The 6,000-nt window shown below is 50.9% G+C and overlaps 1 long non-coding RNA gene across 1 annotated transcript; it reads right to left on the bottom strand.

Moving 5' to 3' along the window:
- Positions 1-1,785: 1,785 nt before the first annotated feature.
- LOC136007030 (uncharacterized) lies at positions 1,786-2,379 on the bottom strand. Its single transcript, XR_010609441.1, has 3 exons — positions 2,241-2,379; positions 2,057-2,149; positions 1,786-1,830 (listed from the first exon to the last, which is right to left on the bottom strand). It is a non-coding gene; the product is annotated as an uncharacterized LOC136007030 (long non-coding RNA).
- Between the last annotated feature and the right edge of the window lie 3,621 nt (positions 2,380-6,000).

Below are 6,000 nucleotides of genomic sequence, written 5' to 3'. Positions count from 1 at the left end.
ATCCAAAGACCTGAAAAAAAAAATTCAATCTAAAACCCACGTCCCACGCATAGAGACAACCCTTAAGCCTAGAACCGCCCACACATGATTCCACACATCTATACATGCTCTCAGGCATTCCAAATAGATCACCCTGCTGCATGCCACGCAGGTACAAACTCCGCCTCCACTTGTCGCTGCCATGCCTACCCCTGCCTCGTCATAATCAATCTGTGGGAACCGGGTTCTTGGGAACATCCTAAACACCCTTTTGCCAAAACTATATCCCTGCACCTACCGCTGCTCAAACATAGGCTATGACAAATGTTAACTGTCACAGAGATCATTACGGATAAACAGCTACAGTGTGATTATAAAAACCCACCACCTATGTTCCAGAGCTCAAGAACTTCAGGTCAGAGAAAACTAGAGATAAGCATGTAACTGCCAATAGGCTTATTAATATCGGAAAATACAGACATAGGAAGAATACAGTAAAGGGTATGGTTTCATGGTTGCTTAGCTCACCAACCCCAAAGACCCTGTGAAGACCATCAGCAAACCAGGTCCAAGAACTGTCACAGTGGTGCGAGGTGGCAGGCTCAGCGTTAGCGGGTGTCCCCATGTAGGCAACGGTCACCTGGGCAGGATGACCTTCTCCCTCCCTCACATAGCATGAGGCTTGGGCTTTCATACTCACAAAAAAGAATACTCATTGCGACGCAAGGGGCCATCCTACATCAGATGAAGTGGCCAACAATATCTAGGAAGGTCTGCAAGGGTTACACTTCATGCAGTTCTAAAGCAGAACTCTACAGGGAGGAAACAAAGCTGGACTTGTCATGAAACAGCCAAAGCAGCTATCTCTGCTAAGAGCCAAAGACAACAAACAGTACTTTCCCACCCTTGTGTGTTTCACCACAGACCATTGCCTGTTGTCCCTGACACAACAGCACAGACTTAAGCAGCACAAATAGCACCTTTATATCCTTGCTTTTGATTCCAAAGTACTAGCTTCACTACAGCTGTCCATTCCTCTCAAAGGCCCCTCCAAGTGTGTTCTGAGACTTCCAGACATTCTGACTCAGATAGTACATCGGAACACTATATTTCAAAGCCCTTCCTGCCATTCTGACATTGTCCCCCACCCCTGCCCCAAAAAAACAGTACCTTCACTTAGCATGCATTGTACCATGGGTCTTCAGGCAGCCTCCCTGCTCAGAACTCCTGCAGCAGACTTCACCAATGCCACACCCGTTACCAAGTTCCTCTTCATCATCTGCCAGAAGCAAACAAAGAAAGGGGAACACACTATCCTGGCCGTCATCACCACCACACCAGCCGACCAGAGCGACCTGACCTATCATAACCTTCTGCCTCCTCCAAATATTCTCAACATTGTGCTCGCCTTGCCTGTCCCAAACGGACTAGGACTAGGACTCTTATGGATTCCGCAACCTAGGAGTGCAATAGAGAAAAATGACCAGAGTGTTTGCAAAAACGGACTAACCCCACTATCCTCCTGCTTACCTCCCTGACTCACCTCAAGCACTCATCTGACTCCCAAGCTATAGGACAGGCCCTGCAATACCAAATGCAAATACTCAATCCCTTTGCCATGTTCTCCTCATTGCCCAGACATCATACACACACACAAAAACCCCTTAACTCTTTACAACTATCCACGCTTTGTGCCTTCACATCTCCCAAGCTGGCGGCAGCACGTGAAAAAGAAACAAAAGCAGGCATGCTGAGAGAGGACTCAAAGATGCACCTTTAACTTACCAAGTGCCATCTCCTTCTATTGTCATTTTACTGCTCGCACAGTGGACTTTGCAGATCTTTGGTTCCCTGTATGAGACAATGTATTGCTTACAAAGTACAACACAAGAGAAGCTTCAAATTCCTCGTTGTTCTCAACTCTAAGCTCACACACACACACACAAACACACAAACCCCTTAACTCCTCACAGCCCTCCTCAGCTGCCACCTTCACCTCCCCCAGGTTACCTGCAGCACCTGAAACACAAAGGGAAACAGACAAATGCTGAGAGAGGGTTTAAAGATGCACCCTTACCTCAGCAAGTCCCTTCTCGCTCTGCTGTCACTCTGCTGCTCATCTGCTGGCCTTTGCACGTCTTACCTGCTCTTCATTGAGCCCGGGCTCTCCCTGCAGAACACAGCCTTAAGAGATGCTTTTAATTTCACAAAAACTGAAAGACACTATCAGTTGCTGCTTCACCCAGCTAAGCATAGCTCACCCAGTCCAAGTAAGCTGCGGGACACAGAGCCCTACTGCGCTCCTCCATCTGCACCTCCTAATTTAAAACACGCAGCAAATCAAAAGCCCGCCAGGATAATCAACTGGAACTTGCTTCCAAGGAATCTTGGAATTCTTAGGATCTTGCCACAGTTGCCAAGTTCCTTTCCATCATCTGCAACAACAAACAAACGGGAGCACACTGTGCTGGCTGTCACTACCCCCACCCAACCAGCAATGCCAGCCTGTTCCGTAACAAACCCCTGCCTCCTCCAATGCTCCTCAACACGGTGCTCGCAGGCTCCACATTGATTCCGGAGCATGATGACGGGCTGTCTCCTGCAATCCAGAACCTAGGAGTACAAGGGAGACAAATTACCACCGTGCTTGCAAGAAGGGACCAAGCCACAACCCCTATTGTTACCTCCCTGCCTCACCACACACACTCACCTGACTCCAGATGTAAAACACAGGACCTGCAACACCAAACACAAATACTGCACCCCCTTGCCGTGATATTTTCAAATCTGAGCCCATACACACAACCCACTTATCTTCTCACGGCCCTCCTCCATTTGCCTCTTCACCTCTCCTGAGTTGGCCGCAGCACCTGAAAAACAACTAATTGGAAACACACAGAGAAGGTTCAAAGCAGCAACCATGCCTCCGGAAGTCCCGCCTCCCTCTCCCGTCACTTTACTGCTCATCCACTGGCCTTCGCAGGCCTGCGGTTCTATTCTACAAGCCCGTGCACTGTCTACAGAACACAAATACAAGGAATGTTTCCAAGTTCATGACAATTGCAAGACATTCCATCAGTTGAGCTATGTTTAGCGGGCTGAAGCAGCAGGTTGCCCAAGGCAGCTCTGGGTCAGAGGTCTTGCTCAGCTCCTTCTTCTGCACCTCCTAATTGAAAATAAACAGCAAAGCATAAGCCAGACAGGAGATTAAGCTGGAACTTCTTCCTTCTGACATAGCAAGTTCACCCCCCTGGTACCTTCAACTCTGCTCAACCCACCCACAGCAGCCTCTCACACGTGCCTATCCACCTCGCCATCTGCAAGAACAACCTGGTATTAGTCACTGCAACGCCAAGCAAAAGCTTAGTCTGCCTAAAAGCCTCAGGCCACACTCACACCGACACTTAGGTTGACATGCAGTCACACACTGGCATTCAGACACTCTCAGAACAGGCCCTCACACCCTCCGGCTCACACACTAACTCCAGATATATACTATCACACCCACTCCCAAGCAGACTCTCTGCCCCCGACTCATTCATTACAAGCTTATTCCCAGAGCTCTTCTGTCCATTCACACAGATCATCAAGAGTAGACAGCTACACTGTGATTATAAAAACCCACCACCTCCCTTCCAGAGCTCAAGAACTCCAGGTCAGAAAAACCAGAGACAAACAGAACTGCCAACTACTTTATTAACATGGGAAACTACAGAGATACTCAAGGATACTTCTCATGCCTGCCTATCTTCCCAACCCCAAGGACCCTGCCAAGACCACCAGCAAACCAGCTCCGAGAATCATCACGGCCGTGCGAGGTGGCAGGCTCAACCTTAGCGGGCGTCCCCGCGCAGGCAACGGTCGCCTGGGTGGGATGAGCTTCTGCCTCCCTCACACGGCATGAGGCTCGGGCTTCCATACTCACAAACGGGCACGCTCATTGCGACGCAGGGGGCCAGCCCACATCGCAAGAAGTGGCCAACAATATCTGGGAAGGTCTGCAAGGCTCAGGACTTTTCCAGGCAGTTCTAAAGCACAACTTCCTGGGTAGGAAACAAAGCTGGACTCGTCTTGAAACAGCCAAAGCACCACTCTCTGCGAGGAGCCAAAGGCGACAAACAGCACTTGCCCACCCTTGTGTGTTTCACCACGGACCATTACCTATTGTCCCGGACGCAACACCCCAGACTTAAGCCCCACAAATGGCACCTTTTCATCCTGGCATTTAAATCTGAGGCACCACCTGCGCTATAGCTGACCATTTACCTCCCAGCCACCTCCGACTGTGTCCTCAGACATTCTGGCTCAAATACTACATTGGAATGCTACATCTCAAACCCCTTCCTGCCATTCTGACGTTGTCCCCCACGCCCTCGCCTCCTACAGGAGGCCCTCTACTTAGCGTGCGTAGTGCCGTGCGTCTCGAGGCGGCCTCACTGCTCAGAACTCCCACAGCAGACGCCAGCCATCTTGCTGCCGTTACCAAGTTCCTCTTCATCATCTGCCAGAAACAAACAAAGAAAGGGGAACACGTTGTGCTGGCCATCATCTCCAGCATCCCAGCCATCCAGCCCGGCCTCTTCCTTACCAACCGTCTGCCTCCTCCCAAGCTCCTCAACACTGTGCTCACCTGTGCCAAAGCCATTCCAGACTCTGACGCCGGGCCTCTCCTCCCCTGCGTGCCCTAGGAGTGCAACAGAAGCCAGTGACCATGGTTCTTGCCAAAGTGACCCACTCCACAATCCTTCCGCTTACCTCCCTGACTCACCTCAAGCACTCATCCGACTCCCAACCTAGAGGGCAACACCTGCAATACCAAACACAAATACTGAACCCCTTTACCACGTTCTTCTCAACTCTAAGCTCACACACACACACACACACACACACACAAACCCCTGAACTCCTCACAGCCCTCCTCCGTTGGCACCTTCACCTCTCCCGAGTTACCTGCGGCACCTGAAACACAAAGGGAAACAGACAAACGCTGAGAGAGGGTTCCAAGATGCACCCTGCCCTCAGCAAGTCCCATCTCCCTCTCCCGTCACTCTGCTGCTCGTCCGCTGGCCTTTGCACGTCTTCCGTTCTCTTCTTTGAGCCCGTGCACCCCCTGCAGAACACAACATTAAGAGCTGGTTTTAATTTCACAAAAACTACAAGGCACTCCATCAGGTGCTGCTTCACTCTGCTAAGCATAGCTCACCTAGTCCAAGTCAGCTCTGGGGCACAGACCTCGCTGCGCTCCTCGCTCCGCACCTCCAAATTCAAAACGCACAGCAAGCCAGAAGACAGCCAGGAGAGTAAGCTGGAACTTCCTTCTGACACCACAATTTTACCCACCTGGTACCATCGCTCCACTCAACCCTCCTCCATCAGCCTCTCACACGCGGCTATCCATCTCGCCATCTGCAAGAACAACCTGGCATTAGTCACCGCAACGCCAAGCAAACCTTAGTCTGCCTCTAAGTCTCAGGCCAGACTCACACCGGCGCTCAGGTTGACATGCATACACAGACTGACATTCACACACTCTCAACACAGACCCTCACACCCTCTGGCTCACACACTAACTCCACATAATACTACCACTCCCACTCCCAAGCAGACTCTCTCGCCCTCACTCATTCATTACAAGCTTATTCCCAGAGCTCTTCTGTCCATTCACACAGATCATCAAGAGTAGACAGCTACACTGTGATTATAAAAACCCACCACCTCCCTTCCAGAGCTCAAGAACTCCAGGTCAGAAAAACCAGAGACAAACAGAACTGCCAACTACTTTATTAACATGGGAAACTACAGAGATACTCAAGGATACTTCTCATGCCTGCCTATCTTCCCAACCCCAAGGACCCTGCCAAGACCACCAGCAAACCAGCTCCGAGAATCATCACGGCCGTGCGAGGTGGCAGGCTCAACCTTAGCGGGCGTCCCCGCGCAGGCAACGGTCGCCTGGGTGGGATGAGCTTCTGCCTCCCTCACACGGCATGAGGCTCGGGCTTCCATACTCACAAACGGGCA

The sequence above is a fragment of the Lathamus discolor genome, unplaced genomic scaffold, assembly GCF_037157495.1.
Source record: "Lathamus discolor isolate bLatDis1 unplaced genomic scaffold, bLatDis1.hap1 Scaffold_85, whole genome shotgun sequence".
NCBI classification, from domain to species: domain Eukaryota; kingdom Metazoa; phylum Chordata; class Aves; order Psittaciformes; family Psittacidae; genus Lathamus; species Lathamus discolor.
Note: the sequence above shows the minus strand (reverse complement) of the source record. Positions and strands in the feature narration are given on the sequence as shown.